At 46.3% G+C, this 18,045-nt stretch overlaps 40 non-coding genes across 40 annotated transcripts; all 40 read left to right on the top strand.

Annotated features, from left to right (window-relative positions):
* Positions 1-5,699: 5,699 nt before the first annotated feature.
* LOC145811068 (5S ribosomal RNA) lies at positions 5,700-5,817 on the top strand. The gene has a single exon (XR_014354620.1). It is a non-coding gene; the product is annotated as a 5S ribosomal RNA (ribosomal RNA).
* Positions 5,818-6,011: 194 nt separating this feature from the next.
* LOC145810651 (5S ribosomal RNA) lies at positions 6,012-6,130 on the top strand. Its single transcript, XR_014354211.1, has one exon. It is a non-coding gene; the product is annotated as a 5S ribosomal RNA (ribosomal RNA).
* Positions 6,131-6,323: 193 nt separating this feature from the next.
* On the top strand, positions 6,324-6,442 carry LOC145811351 (5S ribosomal RNA). The gene has a single exon (XR_014354894.1). It is a non-coding gene; the product is annotated as a 5S ribosomal RNA (ribosomal RNA).
* Positions 6,443-6,634: 192 nt separating this feature from the next.
* On the top strand, positions 6,635-6,753 carry LOC145811828 (5S ribosomal RNA). The gene has a single exon (XR_014355359.1). It is a non-coding gene; the product is annotated as a 5S ribosomal RNA (ribosomal RNA).
* A 192-nt stretch (positions 6,754-6,945) lies between these two features.
* Positions 6,946-7,064, top strand: LOC145810924 (5S ribosomal RNA). The gene has a single exon (XR_014354475.1). It is a non-coding gene; the product is annotated as a 5S ribosomal RNA (ribosomal RNA).
* A 200-nt stretch (positions 7,065-7,264) lies between these two features.
* LOC145811256 (5S ribosomal RNA) lies at positions 7,265-7,383 on the top strand. The gene has a single exon (XR_014354800.1). It is a non-coding gene; the product is annotated as a 5S ribosomal RNA (ribosomal RNA).
* A 192-nt stretch (positions 7,384-7,575) lies between these two features.
* On the top strand, positions 7,576-7,694 carry LOC145810707 (5S ribosomal RNA). Its single transcript, XR_014354265.1, has one exon. It is a non-coding gene; the product is annotated as a 5S ribosomal RNA (ribosomal RNA).
* A 187-nt stretch (positions 7,695-7,881) lies between these two features.
* LOC145811612 (5S ribosomal RNA) lies at positions 7,882-8,000 on the top strand. Its single transcript, XR_014355150.1, has one exon. It is a non-coding gene; the product is annotated as a 5S ribosomal RNA (ribosomal RNA).
* Positions 8,001-8,186: 186 nt separating this feature from the next.
* Positions 8,187-8,305, top strand: LOC145810811 (5S ribosomal RNA). Its single transcript, XR_014354366.1, has one exon. It is a non-coding gene; the product is annotated as a 5S ribosomal RNA (ribosomal RNA).
* A 193-nt stretch (positions 8,306-8,498) lies between these two features.
* LOC145811094 (5S ribosomal RNA) lies at positions 8,499-8,617 on the top strand. The gene has a single exon (XR_014354646.1). It is a non-coding gene; the product is annotated as a 5S ribosomal RNA (ribosomal RNA).
* Positions 8,618-8,812: 195 nt separating this feature from the next.
* LOC145810425 (5S ribosomal RNA) lies at positions 8,813-8,931 on the top strand. Its single transcript, XR_014353993.1, has one exon. It is a non-coding gene; the product is annotated as a 5S ribosomal RNA (ribosomal RNA).
* Positions 8,932-9,123: 192 nt separating this feature from the next.
* On the top strand, positions 9,124-9,242 carry LOC145809882 (5S ribosomal RNA). The gene has a single exon (XR_014353450.1). It is a non-coding gene; the product is annotated as a 5S ribosomal RNA (ribosomal RNA).
* Positions 9,243-9,439: 197 nt separating this feature from the next.
* LOC145811999 (5S ribosomal RNA) lies at positions 9,440-9,558 on the top strand. Its single transcript, XR_014355525.1, has one exon. It is a non-coding gene; the product is annotated as a 5S ribosomal RNA (ribosomal RNA).
* Positions 9,559-9,749: 191 nt separating this feature from the next.
* Positions 9,750-9,868, top strand: LOC145811859 (5S ribosomal RNA). Its single transcript, XR_014355391.1, has one exon. It is a non-coding gene; the product is annotated as a 5S ribosomal RNA (ribosomal RNA).
* Positions 9,869-10,063: 195 nt separating this feature from the next.
* LOC145811915 (5S ribosomal RNA) lies at positions 10,064-10,182 on the top strand. Its single transcript, XR_014355446.1, has one exon. It is a non-coding gene; the product is annotated as a 5S ribosomal RNA (ribosomal RNA).
* A 188-nt stretch (positions 10,183-10,370) lies between these two features.
* On the top strand, positions 10,371-10,489 carry LOC145811335 (5S ribosomal RNA). Its single transcript, XR_014354879.1, has one exon. It is a non-coding gene; the product is annotated as a 5S ribosomal RNA (ribosomal RNA).
* A 194-nt stretch (positions 10,490-10,683) lies between these two features.
* On the top strand, positions 10,684-10,802 carry LOC145811817 (5S ribosomal RNA). The gene has a single exon (XR_014355348.1). It is a non-coding gene; the product is annotated as a 5S ribosomal RNA (ribosomal RNA).
* Positions 10,803-10,998: 196 nt separating this feature from the next.
* Positions 10,999-11,117, top strand: LOC145811444 (5S ribosomal RNA). Its single transcript, XR_014354985.1, has one exon. It is a non-coding gene; the product is annotated as a 5S ribosomal RNA (ribosomal RNA).
* A 192-nt stretch (positions 11,118-11,309) lies between these two features.
* On the top strand, positions 11,310-11,428 carry LOC145811921 (5S ribosomal RNA). The gene has a single exon (XR_014355452.1). It is a non-coding gene; the product is annotated as a 5S ribosomal RNA (ribosomal RNA).
* A 194-nt stretch (positions 11,429-11,622) lies between these two features.
* LOC145812033 (5S ribosomal RNA) lies at positions 11,623-11,741 on the top strand. The gene has a single exon (XR_014355560.1). It is a non-coding gene; the product is annotated as a 5S ribosomal RNA (ribosomal RNA).
* Positions 11,742-11,935: 194 nt separating this feature from the next.
* LOC145812287 (5S ribosomal RNA) lies at positions 11,936-12,054 on the top strand. Its single transcript, XR_014355824.1, has one exon. It is a non-coding gene; the product is annotated as a 5S ribosomal RNA (ribosomal RNA).
* Positions 12,055-12,252: 198 nt separating this feature from the next.
* On the top strand, positions 12,253-12,371 carry LOC145811492 (5S ribosomal RNA). Its single transcript, XR_014355032.1, has one exon. It is a non-coding gene; the product is annotated as a 5S ribosomal RNA (ribosomal RNA).
* Positions 12,372-12,565: 194 nt separating this feature from the next.
* On the top strand, positions 12,566-12,684 carry LOC145809064 (5S ribosomal RNA). The gene has a single exon (XR_014352558.1). It is a non-coding gene; the product is annotated as a 5S ribosomal RNA (ribosomal RNA).
* Positions 12,685-12,872: 188 nt separating this feature from the next.
* Positions 12,873-12,991, top strand: LOC145812151 (5S ribosomal RNA). Its single transcript, XR_014355675.1, has one exon. It is a non-coding gene; the product is annotated as a 5S ribosomal RNA (ribosomal RNA).
* Positions 12,992-13,184: 193 nt separating this feature from the next.
* On the top strand, positions 13,185-13,303 carry LOC145811538 (5S ribosomal RNA). The gene has a single exon (XR_014355078.1). It is a non-coding gene; the product is annotated as a 5S ribosomal RNA (ribosomal RNA).
* Positions 13,304-13,494: 191 nt separating this feature from the next.
* On the top strand, positions 13,495-13,613 carry LOC145811870 (5S ribosomal RNA). The gene has a single exon (XR_014355403.1). It is a non-coding gene; the product is annotated as a 5S ribosomal RNA (ribosomal RNA).
* Positions 13,614-13,800: 187 nt separating this feature from the next.
* LOC145810255 (5S ribosomal RNA) lies at positions 13,801-13,919 on the top strand. The gene has a single exon (XR_014353831.1). It is a non-coding gene; the product is annotated as a 5S ribosomal RNA (ribosomal RNA).
* A 187-nt stretch (positions 13,920-14,106) lies between these two features.
* On the top strand, positions 14,107-14,225 carry LOC145809455 (5S ribosomal RNA). The gene has a single exon (XR_014353007.1). It is a non-coding gene; the product is annotated as a 5S ribosomal RNA (ribosomal RNA).
* Positions 14,226-14,413: 188 nt separating this feature from the next.
* On the top strand, positions 14,414-14,532 carry LOC145811091 (5S ribosomal RNA). Its single transcript, XR_014354643.1, has one exon. It is a non-coding gene; the product is annotated as a 5S ribosomal RNA (ribosomal RNA).
* Positions 14,533-14,721: 189 nt separating this feature from the next.
* Positions 14,722-14,840, top strand: LOC145811918 (5S ribosomal RNA). The gene has a single exon (XR_014355449.1). It is a non-coding gene; the product is annotated as a 5S ribosomal RNA (ribosomal RNA).
* A 188-nt stretch (positions 14,841-15,028) lies between these two features.
* Positions 15,029-15,147, top strand: LOC145809244 (5S ribosomal RNA). The gene has a single exon (XR_014352753.1). It is a non-coding gene; the product is annotated as a 5S ribosomal RNA (ribosomal RNA).
* A 186-nt stretch (positions 15,148-15,333) lies between these two features.
* LOC145811048 (5S ribosomal RNA) lies at positions 15,334-15,452 on the top strand. Its single transcript, XR_014354598.1, has one exon. It is a non-coding gene; the product is annotated as a 5S ribosomal RNA (ribosomal RNA).
* Positions 15,453-15,641: 189 nt separating this feature from the next.
* On the top strand, positions 15,642-15,760 carry LOC145812117 (5S ribosomal RNA). Its single transcript, XR_014355641.1, has one exon. It is a non-coding gene; the product is annotated as a 5S ribosomal RNA (ribosomal RNA).
* A 188-nt stretch (positions 15,761-15,948) lies between these two features.
* On the top strand, positions 15,949-16,067 carry LOC145810206 (5S ribosomal RNA). Its single transcript, XR_014353778.1, has one exon. It is a non-coding gene; the product is annotated as a 5S ribosomal RNA (ribosomal RNA).
* A 189-nt stretch (positions 16,068-16,256) lies between these two features.
* LOC145810070 (5S ribosomal RNA) lies at positions 16,257-16,375 on the top strand. Its single transcript, XR_014353636.1, has one exon. It is a non-coding gene; the product is annotated as a 5S ribosomal RNA (ribosomal RNA).
* Positions 16,376-16,563: 188 nt separating this feature from the next.
* Positions 16,564-16,682, top strand: LOC145810158 (5S ribosomal RNA). Its single transcript, XR_014353725.1, has one exon. It is a non-coding gene; the product is annotated as a 5S ribosomal RNA (ribosomal RNA).
* Positions 16,683-16,870: 188 nt separating this feature from the next.
* On the top strand, positions 16,871-16,989 carry LOC145810682 (5S ribosomal RNA). Its single transcript, XR_014354241.1, has one exon. It is a non-coding gene; the product is annotated as a 5S ribosomal RNA (ribosomal RNA).
* A 189-nt stretch (positions 16,990-17,178) lies between these two features.
* LOC145810725 (5S ribosomal RNA) lies at positions 17,179-17,297 on the top strand. The gene has a single exon (XR_014354282.1). It is a non-coding gene; the product is annotated as a 5S ribosomal RNA (ribosomal RNA).
* Positions 17,298-17,484: 187 nt separating this feature from the next.
* Positions 17,485-17,602, top strand: LOC145811182 (5S ribosomal RNA). The gene has a single exon (XR_014354731.1). It is a non-coding gene; the product is annotated as a 5S ribosomal RNA (ribosomal RNA).
* A 189-nt stretch (positions 17,603-17,791) lies between these two features.
* Positions 17,792-17,910, top strand: LOC145811435 (5S ribosomal RNA). Its single transcript, XR_014354976.1, has one exon. It is a non-coding gene; the product is annotated as a 5S ribosomal RNA (ribosomal RNA).
* Positions 17,911-18,045: the final 135 nt, after the last annotated feature.

The raw sequence follows: 18,045 nt of genomic DNA on the forward strand, positions 1-18,045 counted from the left end.
AGAGGTTTTCTCTTGCATGTGATACGCTGAGAAATTTACCCTTCCTCTCTTGCCTGTGATATGCTGAGAGGTTTTCTCTTGCGTGTGATACGCTGAGAAATTTATCTTTTCTCTCTTGCATGTGATATGCTGAGAGGTTTTCTCTTGCGTGTGATACGCTGAGAAATTTCCCTTTTCTCTCTTGCATGTGATATGCTGAGAGGTTTTCTCTTGCGTGTTATACGTTGAGGAATTTATCTTTCCTCTCTTGCATGTGATATGCTGAGAGGTTTTCTCTTGTGTGTGATACGCTGAGAAATTTGCCTTTCCTCTCTTGCATGTGATATGCTGATACGTTGAGAAATTTGCCTTTCCTCTCTTGCGTGTGATATGCTGAGAGGTTTTCTCTTGCGTGTGATACGCTGAGGAATTTGCCTTTCTTCTCTTGCGTGTGATACGCTGAGAAGTTTACCTTTCCTCTCTTGCGTGTGATACGCTGAGAGGTTTACCTTCTTCCTCTCCTATGTGCGATACGCAGAGAGATGTTGTGTGTAAGACTCCGGGTATTCTCAGTAGTCGCTTTTAGCCTTCTCCGCGTGGGACGCAGTGAAAATTGCATAATTTTCTCACATTCTTAACTGCATGAAATGTAGTTGTTGCTTTGCATTTTTGCTTAAAACTGTTGCATCTATTGTGAATATGTGCTTCATTACAGCTTGCTGCATTTGCATGATCATTGAGTCACCTTCGGCGTCTTGCATTACCAGTTGCATTTTGCCCCCCCTGCCTGCGGGCATGCCTGCAGGCGCATCTCTGTTTATCTTACCTGTTTGTCTAAGTCTTCGGCCTTGTCAAAAATGGGTCGTCTCTGGGCTTTGACATTCACTCCCGTCATGTGTGACTTTCGAGTTCTGTTGAAGAGGGGCAACTGTAGACACCCCATTTTGACCGGCCTTAAGACTCAGACGTCACCGATTAAGTGCTCGGTGATGTTGCATATTGTGCTCGTTCAGAAGTTTCAGAGTCTCGACTGCGAGCCTTGCCTCCGGACTTCCGGATTCTTTTGTACCTTGCCTCGGTTCGCGAACCAGACTCGATTTTCTCTGTTTCCTTTCCTGAGGGGAGGGAGAGGTCCCGTAGACCATCTCTCAGTGGTCGTGGGCTACATTTCGTGGTCGTAGGCCATTTTGCCCGTTTCGGAGCCCGGTTCCCGGTTTTCGGAGCCGTCAGGCCGTGTGCCTCGGTTCGGGACCGCCTAACCACTTCCATTTGCTCCGGTTTTTGGCATGCGTATTATTTGCTCCCTTTTGAGGGACACTATGGTCCGAGAGACCAACTTCGTGGTCGGACACCACTTCCGGTGCCTAACAGCCCACTTTCGGGGCCCCGAACTGCGTGTTTTGGCTCCCGAACCTTCATTTTGCATTTTTGGGCTCCGACCCAAACTTGAGATAGTCATATTTTGAGATCCTTTTCATGTTTGATTAAGGACCTTTTGTTGTTTGAGATCTCTTTCTATCACTTGCTTCTTTAACGCTCTTTTAGGCCTATTTTTGCGCGGTATTTTAGGCTTACTTGTGAGCTGTTTTGGACTTAGTCGTAAACTACAAAGTGTCTTTTTTTGAGCCCCTCTTCAACTTTGTTGAAGGGCTCTCGGTCATTTGGGTCCAGCAGCTACCACTTTCCTTTATATCCCACTTTTTGGCTTTTTTGGAGGGAAACTTGGATTGTTTTCCCTCCATTTTTTCCCCCCATTTTTCCACCCCTTTTGCCTATATATACAGCACCCCAGGTCTATATTAAGGGTTGGAAAAAAAACTATTTGGAGCTCCTATATTGTATCTCTATCTCTCTATAATTCTAAGCTTCAAAATCCTTAAGTTCCTACACCCATTTCTTCACCACCACCAAGCACCACCACCACTACTCCATTCCAGAAGATAGGAGTGGCTTTCCAGCAGCTAAGAGGCAACATTTTTCAGTCCTAGAGGCAGCAAAGGTTGGGTCTTCAAGGGTGAGCACTCTTCTCCCTCTTTCTAGCTCATTTTTGCCTCATTTTTTTAGCCTCTTTGCTTGCTGTTTTGAGCTCCGACCAAAACATAAAATGCCATATTTTTGAGCTATATTCCATGTTTCATTAAGGGCTCAACCCTGTTTGAGCCCCCTATCTTGCACTTGCTTCAATATCTTCCTTGAATGCTGTTTTCTTGCATGCTTTGGCAGCCCATTATGCTTCCATTTTTGGTCATTTTACAGAGCTAGAAATAGTCTTATTTTGGCCCATTATTCATGTTTCATCAAGGGCCTTTGGCTGTTTGATGGATATTTAGTATACTTTGTGCTTTGGCCATCTTTTGGCCCATTTCTTGCATAAGAGCTTAGCCATATCTATATTTGTTTTTGGGGTTTTTACAGTTCTGTAAATATGCATATTTTTGGTCCCTCTTCAATGTTGTAGAAGGGAATTTTTCAGTTTGGGCTTTGCATATACCACTTGCTTCTTTGGCCACCTTTTGGCCCATTTTCTTGCATAAGAGCTTAGCCATATCTATGTTTGTTTTTTAGGTTTTTACAGTTCTGTAAAGTGGCTTATTTTTGGCCCCTCTTCAATGTTGTTGAAGGGCCCTAACCTATTTGGAGTTAGCAGCTGTGAGTTGCTTCATAATCTCATGTTTAGGGCCATTTTTGCATGCCATTGTTGCCCTATCTTTGCTTGCTGTTTGGCCATGATTTGTACTGTAAAAATGCTTATTTTGAGGCTGCCTTGCTTCTGTCTTTTCATCTCGTGTACCAATTATGCATGCTTTGTATAGCTGTAGTTCATTCTATGCGCCTAATTTGCATTTCGGGAGAGATTCCATGCATCGGGCGTGTTTTCGCCTCATTTCGGGACTGTTTTCCTCCACATTTCATTGCTGAAAATCCATTAGCATGCTTGCATATCATTTTTCATGCCATTGCATTGCGTATGCCACTGCCTCGGTTTGCGTGCTCGCGTGCACGCATTTCGAGGCACTTCATTTTCATCCATCAGCCTCTTATGTGAGTGTGGCTGAGGCTCTCTCATGTTAGTATAAGTCCATGTTGCATTCTATATGTCATTTCCATGCCATTGCATTGCGTATGCCATTGCCTCAGTTTGCGTGCCCGCGTGCACGCATTTCGAGGCACTTTATTTTCATCCATCGGCCTCTTATGTGAGTGTGGCTGAGGCTCTCTCATGTTAGTATAAGTCCATGTTGCATTCTGTATGTATGCCATTGCATTGCGTGTGCCATTGCCTCGGTTTGCGTGCCTGCGTGCACGCATTTCGAGGCACTTCATTTTCATCCATCGGCCTCTTATGTGAGTGTGGCTGAGGCTCTCTCATGTTAGTATAAGTCCATGTTGCATTCTATATGTCATTTCCATGCCATTGCATTGCGTATGCCATTGCCTCGGTTTGCGTGCCCGTGTGCACGCATTTTGAGGCACATCATTTTCATCTATCGGCCTCTTATGTGAGTGTGGCTGAGGCTCTCTCATGTTAGTGTAAGCCCATATCATATTTCCATGTCATTTGCATTGCGTATGTCATTTTCTCGGTTTGCGTGCCCGTGTGCACGCATTTCGAGGCATCTCATTTTCATAGCATTGTGCATACTAGGTTGTATCTTAGATCACATTTATGTATTTCCTCGGTTTGCGTGCCCGTGTGCACGCATTTCGAGACATCTCATTTTCATAGCATTGTGAATGCTAGGCTGTATCTTAGTTGCATTCATGCATATCATGCATATTGCATCGTGTTCGGGACAGGAGTTAGCCCGGGCACGGGAAACGAGATGCGTTTTGTACTCCGAGTGACGGAACGTGTCTCAATTCCCAGTCACCGACACTCCGGATTACCCATGATGGAGTTAGGTTCTTGTTGTGTTTATACGTGCATTCATTCTATATTGAGTTGCACATTTCGACTCCTCGGCCATCATGCCTCGATATGCGTGATTGGTGGCACGAGGATCGAGGCATGCATATATCTGTGAAAATACATTGCCATGCCCCTTTCCTGCTCTCTGTTGCAGCAAAACAAAGAATCAGCAACTTTTCGGAGTCTGGCACGCTTTCTAAGAATAACTGCTAAACAGAGGCTAATTGGGGCATCCCGGTGGATTTCCGCGCAAAGCAGCCTAACATACATCATTCATCAGAAGCGAGGCAGTCCCTGGCTTGCACGCCAGTTTTACAGCTTTCTTAGTTAATTTGCTAATTAAGTAGGAATTTGTATATTTTTCGGACTGTAATATTTGGACTGTACTATTCTTTCATTTGGGACTGTATTATTTATTCGGACCCTCTGTGCGAGGGCATAACTGTAATAAGTGTGCGTGTGTGTGTTGTATGTCTTCCAATCCCACGTCTTTCTCCCTTTTATTTATCCGCTTATGATGGTTAGATTAGGGCATATTTCAATTAACATACAGTATGATAGCATGTTTGCATTCATTCATCTGTATTGCATGCACCGGGCTCGGCGCATCATACTAACTGCATTGTACTTTCAATTCCAAATTGAATACATGATAGTTGTAGCATTTCATATGCCATCTTAGAATAGCCGAGCCTGCTATAGTTTGCATTTTTGCATGTGTTGCATTAGGCATTTCTGTATACTTAGGGTCATGCATGATTTCTAATGTAGTCTCTTTTTTGGCTTGGAGTACCCGGTGAGCTTTATGCTTTAGCATCCTTGCATGCGTGTGAGTGAATGCCATGATAGCATGCTTACCATGAGGCTATTTGCTTGTGTGATATAACTGCCTGAATGCTTGTGGGTGAAGGTTGGGTTGTTTAAATTGGAACAAATCATTGACTGTGAGTTTTAAGCCCACTAGATAGTGGCAAAACCATCTTTTCTAAGCCCACCCGAGGGTGGCAAAATCTGTATTTTAAGCCTACTTGCGAGTAGCAAGCCATCTTTCAAAAACAAACATGAAATGTTTTGTTTCAATTCGGGCGACCCAGTCTATACTTATATGCTGTGTGCATCACATAGTAACCTAGGCTAATAACCGGAATAAGGACACACAAAGTTTTCAAAAAATAGATATCATGGTTAGTAGAGGCCAATCTTTGATCGGGCGAGCGGGGGTGCTCACGAAGTGACCTTCCCCAATCGAACCCAAGTTCCCGAGCCGAGGCAACTTTGGTGATGACGGACACGTGGCCTTTGGCACCGAGTCAGGGTTTCCTAAATTTCCCATTAAAAAACATTTAGGTGGCGACTCTGTATCTGGCAAAGTAGTCCATGTTTGGCACTTCTTTAAAAAAATCTGTTTTTTCTCAAAACGATTCGCCGGATTTGGACTCTTTGGTTCAGACTTAGAACCGTGACAAATTTGAGAGTCCTGAGCTGTAGTGACCCCAAAATGAACAGAACGGGAGCTCGTTCCTCCCGGGGCGCTCGGGGACATCTACAGTGCTTGGGCGAGAGTAGTACTAGGATGGGTGACCCCCTGGGAAGTCCTCGTGTTGCACCCCTTTTGTCCCTTTTTCCACCGCCCCCCCACTTTTTTTTTTTTACCCCGGACAGCCTGTCCGATTTTTAGGCCATTCAATCGCCTTCGCCTCCTTTTCGACAAATTTCTCCCTTTTAAACCATTTCCAGATTATCCTATACCATTCTATTTCATTTTTTTCCCCGTCTACTGCTTAAAACAATAAAGGCGCGGTTAATCTTCGGGTGCGATCATACCAGCACTTATACACCGGATCCCATCAGAACTCCGCAGTTAAGCGTGCTTGGGCGAGCGAAGTACTAGGATGGGTGACCCCTGGGAAGTCCTCGTGTTGCACCCCTTTTGTCCCTTTTTCCACCCCCCCTTTTTTTTTTCCCCCCGGACAGCCTGTCCGATTTTTAGACCATTCAATCGCCTTCGCCTCCTTTTCGACAAATTTCTCCCGTTTAAACCATTTCCAGATTATCCTGTTCCATTCAATTTCATTTTTTTCCCCGTCTACGGCTTAAAACAATAAAGTCGCGGTTAATCTTCGGGTGCGATCATACCAGCACTATTGCACCGGATCCCATCAGAACTCCGCAGTTAAGCGTGCCTGGGCGAGAGCAGTACTAGGATGGGTGACCCACTGGGAAGTCCTCGTGTTGCACCCATTTTGTCCTTTTTTCCATCCCCCCTTTTTTTTTTTCCCCGGACAGCCTGTCCGATTTTTAGCCCATTCAATCGCCTTCGCCTCCCTTTCAACGAATTTCTCCCTTTTAAACTATTTTCAGACTATCCTGTTCCATTCAATTTCATTTTGTTCACCGTCTACTGCTTAAAACAATAAAGTCGCGGTTAATCTTCAGGTGCGATCATACCAGCACTAATGCACCGGATCCCATCAGAACTCTGCAGTTAAGCGTGCTTGGGCGAGAGTAGTACTAGAATGGGTGACCCCCTGGGAAGTCCTCATGTTGCACCCCTCTTGTCCCTTTTTCGACCGCCCCTTTTTTTTTTCCCTGGACAGCCTGTCCGATTTTTAGCCCATTCAATCGCCTTCGCCTCCTTTTCGACAAATTTCTCCCTTTTAAACCATTTCCAGATTATCATGTTAAATTCAATTTCATTTTTTTCCCCATCTACTGCTTAAGACAATAAAGTCGCGGTTAATCTTCGGATGCGATCATACCGGCACTAATGCACCGGATCCAATCAGAACTCTGCAGTTAAGCGTGCTTGGGCGAGAGTAGTACTAGGATGGGTGAACCCCTGGGAAGTCCTCGTGTTGCACCCCTTTTGTCCCTTTTTCCACACCCCTTTTTTTTTTCCCCCGGACAGCCTGTCCGATTTTTCGTCCATTCAATCGCCTTCGCCACCTTTTCGACAAATTTCTCCCTTTTAAACCATTTCCAGATTATCTTGTTCCATTCAATTTCATTTTTTTCCCCGTCTACTGCTGAAAACAATAAAGTCGGGGTTAATCTTTGGGTGTGATCATACCAGTACAAATGCACCGGATCCCATCAGAACTCCGCAGTTAAGCGTGCTTGGGCGAGGGTAGTACTAGGAAGGGTGACCCCCAGGGAAGTCCTCGTGTTGCACCCCCTTGGACCTTTTTTGCAGCCCCCCCCCCCCAATTTTTTTTTTCCCCAAACAGCCTGTCCGATTTTTAGCCCTTTCAATCGCCTTCGCCTTCTTTTCGAAAAATTTCTGCCTTTTAAACCATTTCCAGATTATCCGGTTCCATTCAATTTCATTTTTTTCCCCGTCTACTGCTTAAAACAATAAAGTCGCGGTTAATCTTCGGGTGCGATCATACCAGCACCAATGCACCGGATCCCATCAGAACTCCGCAGTTATGCGGGCTTGGGCGAGAGTAGTACTTGGATGGGTGACCCCCTGGGAAGTCCTCGTGTTGCACCCCTTTTGTCCCTTTTTCCACCCCCCGTTTTTTTTTTCCCCCGGATAGCCTGTCTTATTTTTAGCCCATTCAATCGCCTTCGCCTCCTTTTCGACAAATTTCTCCCTTTTAAACAGTTTCCAGATTATCCTGTTCCATTCAATTTCATTTTTTTCCCCGTCTACGGCTTAAAACAATAGAGTCGCGGTTAATCTTCGGTGCGATCATACCAGCACTAATGCACCGGATCCCATCAGAAATCCGCAGTTAAGCGTGCTTGGGCGAGAGTAGTACTAGGATGGGTGACCCCCTGGGAAGTCCTCGTGTTGCACCCCTTTTTCCACCCCCCCTCCCCTTTTTTTTTTCCCCGGACAGCCTGTCCGATTTTTAGCCGATTCAATCGCTTTCGCCTCCTTTTCGACAAACTTCTCCCTTTTAAACCATTTCCAGATTATCCTGCCCCATTCAATTTCATTTTTTCCCCGTGTACTGCTTAAAACAATAAAGTCGCGGTTAATCTTCAGGGGCGATCATACCAGTACTAATGCACCGGATCCCATCAGAACTCCGCATCTAAGGGTGCTTGGGCGAGAGTAGTACTAGGATGGGTGACCCCCTGGGAAGTCCTCGTGTTGCACCCCTTTTTCCACCCCCTCCCCTTTTTTTTTTTCCCGGACAACCTGTCCGATTTTTAGCCCATTCAATCGCATTCGCCTCCTTTTCAACAAACTTCTCCCTTTTAAACCATTTCCAGATTATCCTGTTCCATTCATTTTAATTTTTTCCCCTGTCTACTGCTTAAAACAATAAAGTCGCGGTTAATCTTCGGGTGCGATCATACCAGCACTAATGCACCGGATCCCATCAGAAATCCGCAGTTAAGCTTGCTTGGGCGAGAGTAGTACTAGGATGGGTGACCCCCTGGGAAGTCCTCGTGTTGCACCCCTTTTGTCCCTTTTTCCCCCGCCCCTTTTGTTTTTCCCCCGGACAGCCTGTCCGATTTTTAGACCATTCAATCGCCTTCGCCTCCTTTTCAACAAACTTCTCCCTTTTAAACCATTTCCAGATTATCCTGTTCCATTCATTTTCATATTTTCCCCCGTCTACTGCTTAAAACAATAAAGTCGCGGTTAATCTTCGGTTGCGATTATACCAGCACTAATGCACCGGATCCCATCGGAAATCCGCAGTTAAGCGTGCTTGGGCGAGAGTAGTACTAGGATGGGTGACCCCCTGGGAAGTCCTCGTGTTGCACCCCTTTTGTCCCTTTTTGCACCGCCCCCTTTTTTTTTTTCCCCCGGACAGCCTGTCCGATTTTTAGACCATTCAATCGCCTTCGCCTCCTTTTCGACAAATTTCTCCCTTTCAAACCATTTCCAGATTATCCTATTCCATTCAATTTAATTTTTTTCCGCGTCTACTGCTTAAAACAATAAAGTCGCGGTTAATCTTCGGGTGCGATCATACCAGCACTAATGCACCGGATCCCATCAGAACTCCGCAATTAAGCGTGCATGGGCGAGAGTAGTACTAGGATGGGTGACCCCCTGGGAAGTCCTCGTGTTGCACCCTTTTTGTCCCTTTTTCCACCCCCCCCTTTTTTTTTCCCCTGACAGCCTGTCCGATTTTTAGCCCATTCAATCGCCGTCGCCTCCTTTTCGACAAATTTCTCCTTTTTAAACCATTTCCAGATTATCCTGTTCCATTCAATTTCATTTTTTTCCCCGTCTACTGCTTAAAACAATAAAGTCGCGGTTAATCTTCGGGTGCGATCATACCAGCACTAATGCACCGGATCCCATCAGAACTCCGCAGTTAAGCGTGCTTGGGCGAGAGTAGTACTAGGATGGGTGACCCCCTGAGAAGTCCTCGTGTTGCACCACTTTTGCCCCTTTTTCCACCGCCCCCCCCCCCCTTTTTTTTTTTTCCCTGGACAGCCTGTCCGTTTTTTAGGCCATTCAATCGCCTTCGCCTCCTTTTCGACAAATTTCTCCCTTTTAAACCATTTCCAGATTATCCGGTTCCATTCAATTTCGTTTTTTTCCCCGTCTACTAAATAATAAAGCCGCTGTTAATCTTCGGGTGCGATCATACCAGCACTAATGCACCGAATCCCATCAGAACTACGCATTTAAGCGTGCTTGGACGAAAGTAGTACCAGGATGGGTGACCCCCTGGGAAGTCCTCGTGTTGCACCCCTTTTGTCCCTTTTTACACCCCCCCTTTTTTTTTCCCTGGACAACCTGTCCGATTTTTAGCCCATTTAATCGCCTTCGCGTCCTTTTCGACAAATTTCTCCCTTTTAAACAATTTCTAGACTATCCTGTTCCATTAAATTTCAATTTTTTTCCCGTCTACTACTTAAAACCATAAAGTCGCGGTTAATCTTCAGGTGCGATCATACCAGCACTAATGCACCGGATCCTATCAGAACTCCGCAGTTAAGCGTGCTTCGACGAGAGTAGTACTAGGATGGGTGACCCCCTGGGAAGTACTCGTGTTGCACCCCATTTGTCCCTTTTTCGACCCCCTCCCTTTTTTCTTTTCCCCGGACAGCCTGTCCGATTTTTAGCCCATTCAATCACCTTCGCCTCCTTTTCGACAAATTTCTCCCTTTTAAACCATTTCCAGATTATCCTGTTCCATTCAATTTCATTTTTTTCCCCGTCTACTGCTTAAAACAACAAAGTCGCGGTTATTCTTTCGGTGCGATAATACCAGCACTAATGCACCGGATCCCATCAAAACTCTGCAATTAAGCGTGCTTGGGCGAGAGTAGTACTAGGATGGGTGACCCCCTGGGAAGTCCTCGTGTCGCACCCCTTTTTCCACACCCCCTCCCATTTTTTTTTCCTCCGGACCGCCTGTCCGATTTTTAGCCCATTCAATCGCCTTCGCCTCCTTTTCGACAAATTTCTCCCTTTTAAACCATTTCCAGATTATCCTGTTCCATTCAATTTCATTTGTTTCCCCGTCTACTGCTTAAAACAATAAAGTCGCGGTTAATCTTCGGGTGCGATCATACCAACACTAATGCCCCGGATCCCATCAGAACTCCGCAATTAAGCGTGCTTGGGCGAGAGTAGTACTAGGATGGGTGACCCCCTGGGAAGTCCTCGTGTTGCACCCCTTTCGTCCCTTTTTCCACCCCCCCTTTTTTTTTTTCCCCCGGACAGTCTGTCCGATTTTTATGCCATTCAATCGCCTTCGCCTCCATTTCGACAAATTTCTCCCTTTTAAACCATTTCCAGATTATCCTGTTCCATTCAATTTCATTTTTTTCCCCGTCTACTACTTAAAACAATAAAGTCGTGGTTAATCTTCGGGTGCGATCATACCACCACTAATGCACCGGATCCCATCAGAACTCCGCTGTTAAGCGGGCTTGGGCGAGAGTAGTAGTAGGATGGGTGACCCCCTGGGAAGTCCTCGTGTTGCACCCCTTTTGTCCCTTTTTCTACCCCCCCCCGTTTTTTTTTTTCCCCGGACAGCTTGTCCGATTTTAAGCCCATTCTATCGCCTTCGCCTCCTTTTCGACAAATTTCTCCCCTTTAAACCATTTCCAGATTATCCTGTTCCATTCAATTTCATTTTTTTCCCCGTCTACTGCTTAAAACAATAAAGTCGCGGTTAATCTTCGGGTAAGATCATACCAGCACTAATGCACCGGATCCCATCAGAACTCCGCAGTTAAGCGTGCTTGGGCGAGAGTAGTACTAGGATGGGTGACCCCCAGGGAAGTCCTCGTGTTGCACCCCTTTTGTCCCGTTTTCAACCCCCCTTTTTTTTATTCCCCGGACAACCTGTCCGATTTTTAGCCCATTCAATCGCCTTCGCCTCCTTTTCGACAAATTTCTCCCTTTTAAACCATTTCCAGATTATCCTGTTCCATTCAATTTCATTTTTTTCCCCGTCTACTGCTTAAAACAATAAAGTCGCGGTTAATCTTCGGGTGCGATCATAAGAGCACTAATGCACCGGATCCCATCAGAACTCCGCAGTTAAGCGTGTTTGGGCGAGAGTAGTACTAGGATGGGTGACCCCCTTGGAAGTCCTCGTGTTGCATCCCTTTTCTCCCATTTTTCACCTCCCCTTTTTTTTTTTCCCCCGGACAGCCTTTCCGATTTTTAGACCATTAAATCGCATTCGCCTCCTTTTCGACAAATTTCTCCCTTTGAAACCATTTCCAGATTATCCTGCTCCATTCAATTTCATTTTTTTCCCCGTCTACTGCTTAAAACTGTAAAGTCGCGGTTAATCTTCGGGTGCGCTATTACCAGCACTAATGCACCGGATCCTATCAGAACTCCGCAGTTAAGCGTGCTTGGGCGAGAGTAGTACAGGGATGGGTGACCCCCTAGGAAGTGCTCGTGTCGCACCCCTTTTGTGCCTTTTTCCACCCCCCTTTGTTTTTTTTTTCCCCGGACAGCCTGTCCGATTTTTAGCCCATTCAATCGCCTTCGCCTCCTTTTCGACAAATTTCTACCTTTTAAACCATTTCAAGATTATCCTGTACCATTCAATTTCATTTTTTCCCCGTCTACTGCTTAAAACAATAAAGTCGCGGTTAATCTTCGGGTGCGATCATACAAGCACTAATGCACCGGATCCCATCAGAACTCCGCAGTTAAGCGTGCTTGGGCGAGAGTACTACTAGGATGGGTGACTCCCTGGGAAGTCCTCGTCTTCCTCCCTTTTTGTCCCTTACTCCACCCCCCTTTGTTTTTTTTTTTCCCCCCGGACAGGCTTTTCGATTTTTAGCCCATTCAATCGCCTTCGCCTCCTTTCCGACAAATTTCTCCCTGTTAAACCATTTCCAGATTATCCTGTTCCATTCAATTTCATTTTTTCCCCCGTCTACTGCTTAAAACAATAAAGTCGCGGTTAATCTTCCGGTGCGATCATACCAGCACTAATGCACCGGATCCCATCAGAACTCCGCATTTAAGCGTGCTTGGGCGAGAGTAATACTAGGATGGGTGACCCCCTGGGAAGCCCTCGTGTTGCACCCCTTTTGTCCCTTTTTCCACCCTCCTTTTTTTTTAATACCCCGGACAGCCTGTCCGATTTTTAGCCCATTCAATCACCTTCGCCTCCTTTTCGACAAATTTCTCCCTTTTAAACCATTTCCAGATTATCCTGTTCCATTCAATTTCATTTTTTTCCCCGTCTACTGCTTAAAACAATAAAGTCGCGGTTAATCTTCGGGTGCGATCATACCAGCACTAATGCACCGGATCCCATCAGAACTCCGCAGCTAAGCGTGCTTGGGCGAGAGTAGTACTAGGATGGGTGACCCCCTGGGAAGTCCTCGTGTTGCACCCCTTTTTCCACCCCACTCCCTTTTTTTTTTTTCCCCGGACAGCCTGTCTGATTTTTAGCCCATTCAATCGCCTTCGCCTCCTTTTCGACAAATTTCTCCCTTTTAAACCATTTCCAGATTATCCTGTTTCATTCAATTTCATTTTTTTCCCCGTCTACTGTTTAAATCAATAAAGTCGCGGTTAATCTTCGGGTACGATCATACTAGCACTAATGCACCGGATCCCATCAGAACTCCGCTGTTAAGCATGCTTGGGCGAGAGTAGTACTAGGATGGGTGACACCCTGGGAAGTCCTCGTGTTGCACCCCTTTTGTCCATTTCTCCACCCCCCCATTTTTTTTTCCCCCGGACAGCCTGTCTGATTTTTAGCTCATTCAATCTCCTTCGCCTCGTTTTCGACAAATTTCTCCCTTTAAAACCATTTCCAGATTATCCTGTTCCATTCAATTTCATTTTTTTCCCCGTCTACTGCTTAAAACAATAAAGTCGCGGTTAATCTTCGGGTGCGATCATACCAGCACCAATGCACCGGATCCCATCAGAACTCCGCAGTTATGCGGGCTTGGGCGAGAGTAGTACTAGGATGGGTGACCCCCTTGGAAGTCCTCGTGTTGCACCCCTTTTGTCCCTTTTTCCACCCCCCTTTTTTTTTTCCCCGGACAACCTGTCTTATTTTTAGCCCATTCAATCGCCTTCGCCTCCTTTTCGACAAATTTCTCCCTTTTAAACAGTTTCCAGATTATCCTGTTCCATTAAATTTCATTTTTTTCCCCGTCTACGGCTTAAAACAATAGAGTCGCGGTTAATCTTCGGGTGCGATCATACCAGCACTAATGCACCGGATGCCATCAGAACTTCGCAGTTAAGCGTGCTTGGGTGAGAGTAGTACTAGGATGGGTGACCCCCTGGGAAGTCCTCGTGTTGTACCCCTTTTTCCACCCCCTCCCCTTTTTTTTTTTCCCCGGACAGCCTGTCCGAATTTTAGCCCATTTAATCGCCTTCGCCTCCTTTTCGACAAACTTCTCCCTTTTAAACCATTTCCAGATTATCCTGTTCCATTCAATTTCATTTTTTTCCCCGTCTACTGCTTAAAACAATAAAGTCGCGGTTAATCTTCGGGTGCGATCATACCAGCACTAATGCACCGGATCCCATCAGAACTCCGCATCTAAGCGTGCTTGGGCGAGAGTAGTACTAGGATGGGTGACCCCCTGGGAAGTCCTCGTGTTGCACCCCATTTTCCACCCCCCTCCCCTTTTTTTTTTCCCCGGACAGCCTATCCGATTTTTAGCCCATTCAATCGCCTTCGCCTCCTTTTCAACAAACTTCTCCCTTTTAAACCATTTCCAGATTATGCTGTTCCATTCATTTTCATTTTTTCCCCCGTCTACTGCATAAAACAATAAAGTAGCGGTTAATCTTCGGGTGCGATCATACCAGCACTAATGCACCGGATCCCATCAGAACTCCGCAGTTAAGCGTGCTTGGGCGAGAGTAGTACTAGGATGGGTGACCCCCGGGGAAGTCCTCGTGTTGCACCCCTTTTTCCACCCCCCCTCCCTTTTTTTTTTTCCCCGTACAGCCTGTCCGATTTTTAGCCCATTCAATCGCCTTCGCCACCTTTTCGACAAACTTCTCCCTTTTAAACTATTTCAAGATTATCCTGTTCCATTCAATTTCATTTTTTCCCCCGTCTACGGCTTAAAACAATAAAGTCGCGGTTAATCTTCGGGTGCGATCATACTGGCACTAATGCACCGGATCCCATCAGAACTCCGCAGTTAAGCGTGCTTGGGCGAGAGTAGTACTACGATGGGTGACCCCCTCGGAAGTCCTCGTGTTGCACCACTTTTTCCACCCCCCCTCCCCTTTTTTTTTTTCCCCGGACAGCATGTCCGATTTTTGGCCCGTTCAATCGCCTTCGCCTCCTTTTCAACAAACTTCTACCTTTTAAACCATTTCCAGATTATCCTGTTCCATTCAATTTCATTTTTTCCCCCGTCTACTGCTTAAAACAATAAAGTCGCGGTTAATCTTCGGGTGCGATCATACCAGCACTAATGCACCGGATCCTATCAGAACTCCGCAGTTAAGCATGCTTGGGCGAGAGTACTACTAGGATGGGTGACCCCCGGGGAAGTCTTCGTGTTGCACCCCTTTTTCCACCCCCCCTCCCCTTTTTTTTTTCCCCGTACAGCCTGTCCGATTTTTAGCCCATTCAATCGCCATCGCCTCCTTTTCGACAAACTTCTCCCATTTAAACCATTTCCAGATTATCCTGTTCCATTCAATTTCATTTTTTCCCCCGTCTACTGCTTAAAACAATAAAGTCGCGGTTAATCTTCGGGTGCGATCATACCGGCACTAATGCACCGGATCCCATCAGAACTCCGCAGTTAAGCGTGCTTGGGCGAGAGTAGTACTACGATGGGTGACCCCCTGGGAAATCCTCGTGTTGCACCCCTTTTTCCACCCCCTCCCCATTTTTTTTTCCCCGGACAGCCTGTCCGATTTTTAGCCCATTCAATCGCCTTCGCCCCCTTTTCGACAAACTTCTCCCTTTTAAACCATTTCCAGATTATCCTGTTCCATTCAATTTCATTTTTTCCCCCGTCTACTGCATAAAACAATAAAGTCGCGGTTAATCTTCGGGTGCGATCATACCGACACTAATGCACCGGATCCCATCAGAACTCCGCAGTTAAGCGTGCTTGGGCGAGAGTAGTACTAGGATGGGTGCCTTCCTGGGAAGTCCTCGTGTTGCACCCCTTTTTCCACCACCCCTCCCCTTTTATTTTTTCCCCGGACAGCCTGTTCGATTTTCAGCCCATTCAATCGTCTTCGCCTCCTTTTCGACAAACTTCTCCCTTTTAAACCATTTCCAGATTATCCTGTTCCATTCAATTTAATTTTTTCCCCCGTCTGCTGCTTAAAACAATAAAGTCGCGGTTAATCTTCGGGTGCGATCATACCAGCACTAATGCAACGGATCCCATCAGAACTCCGCCGTTAACCGTGCATGGGCGAGAGTAGTACTAGGATGGGTGACCCCCTGGGAAGTCCTCATGTTACACCCCTTTTTCCACCCCACTCCCCTTTTTGTTTTTCCCCAGACAGCCAGTCCGATTTTTAGCCCATTCAATCGCCTTCGCCTCCTTTTCGACAAACTTCTCCCTTTTAAAACATTTCCAGATTATTCTGCTCCATTCAATTTCATTTTTTCCCCCGTCTACTGCTTAAAACAATAAAATCGCGTTTAATCTTCGGGTGCGATCATACCAGCACTAATGTACCGGATCCCAACAGAACTCCGCAGTTAAGCGTGCTTGGGCGAGAGTAGTACTAGGATGGGTGACCCCCTGGGAAGTCCTCGTGTTGCACCCCTTTTTCCACCGCCCCTCCCTTTTTTTTTTTTCCCCGGACAGCCTGTCCGATTTTTAGCCCATTCAATCGCCTTCCCCTCCTTTTCGACAAACTTCTCCCTTTTAAACCATTTCCAGATTATCCTGTTCCATTCAATTTCATTTTTTCCCCCGTCTGCTGCTTAAAACAATAAAGTCGCGGTTAATCTTCGGGTGCGATCATACCAGCACTAATGCACCGGATCCCATCCGAACTCCGCGGTGAAGCGTGCTTGGGCGAGAGTAGTACTAGGATGGGTGACCCCCTGGGAAGTCCTCGTGTTGCACCCCTTTTTCCACCCCCCCTCCCCATTTTTTTTTTCCCAGACAGCCTGTCCGATTTTTTGGCCATTCAATCGCCATCGCCTCCTTTTCAACCAACTTATCCCTTTTAAACCATTTCCAGATTATCCTGTTCCATTCAATTTCATTTTTTCCCCCGTCTGCTGCATAAAAAAATAAAGTCGCGGTTAATCTTTGGGTGCGATCATACCAGCACTAATGCACCGGATCCCATCAGAACTCCGCAGTTAAGCGTGCTTGGGCGAGAGTAGTACTAGGATGGGTGACCCCCTGGGAAGTCCTCGTGTTGCACCCCTTTTTCCACCCCCCTTCCCCTTTTTTTTTTCCCCAGACAGCCTGTCCGATTTTTATCCGATTCAATCGCCTTCGCCTCCTTTTCGATAAACTTCTCCCTTTTAAACCATTTAAAGATTATCCTGTTCCATTTAATTTCATTTTTTCCCCCGTCTACTGCTTAAAACAATAAAGTCGCGGTTAATCTTCGGGTGCGATCATACCAGCACCAATGCACCGGATCCCATCAGAACTTCGCAGTTAAGCGTGCTTGGGCGAGAGTAGTACTAGGATGGGTGACCCCCTGGGAAGTCCTCGTGTTGCACACCTTTTTCCACACCCCCTCCCCTTTTTTTTTTTTCCCGGATAGCCTGTCCGAATTTTAGCCCATTCAATCGCCTTCGCCTCCTTTTCGACAAACTTCTCCGTTTTAAACCATTTCCAGATTATACTGTTCCATTCAACTTCATTATTTCCCCCGTCTACTGCTTAAAACAATAAAGTCGCGGTTAATCTTCGGGTGCGGTCATACCAGCTCTAATGCACCGGATCCCATCAGAACTCCGCAGTTAAGCGCGCTTGGGCGAGAGTAGTACTAGGATGGGTGACCCCCTAGGAAGTCCTCGTGTTGCACCCCTTTTTCCACCCCCCTCCCCTTTTTTTTTTCCCCGGACAGCCTGTCCGATTTTTAGCCCATTCAATCGCCTTCGCCCCCTTTTCGACAAACTTCTCCCTTTTAAACCATTTCCAGATTATCCTGTTCCATTCAATTTCATTTTTTCCCTCGTCTACTGCATAAAACAATGAAGTCGCGGTTAATCTTCGGGTGCGATCATACCGGCACTAATGCACCGGATCCCATCAGAACTCCGCAGTTAAGCGTGCTTGGGCGAGAGTAGTACTAGGATGGTGCCTTCCTGGGAAGTCCTCGTGTTGCACCCCTTTTTCCACCACCCCTCCCCTTTTATTTTTTCCCCGGACAGCCTGTTCGATTTTCAGCCCATTCAATCGTCTTCGCCTCCTTTTCGACAAACTTCTCCCTTTTAAACCATTTCCAGATTATCCTGTTCCATTCAATTTTATTTTTTCCCCCGTCTGCTGCTTAAAACAATAAAGTCGCGGTTAATCTTCGGGTGCGATCATACCAGCACTAATGCACCGGATCCCACCAGAACTCCGCAGTTAAGCGTGCTTGGGCGAGAGTAGTACTAGGACGTGTGACCCCCTGGGAAGTCCTCGTGTTGCACCCCTTTATCCACCCCCCCTCCCCTTTTTTTTTTCCCCGGACAGCCTGTCCGATTTTTAGCCCATTCAATCGCCTTCGCCCCCTTTTCAACAAACTTCTCCCTTTTAAACCATTTCCAGATTATCCTGTTCCATTCAAT

This window comes from Camellia sinensis, chromosome 14 (assembly GCF_055761805.1).
Source record: "Camellia sinensis isolate YWXY chromosome 14, ASM5576180v1, whole genome shotgun sequence".
NCBI lineage: Eukaryota > Viridiplantae > Streptophyta > Magnoliopsida > Ericales > Theaceae > Camellia > Camellia sinensis.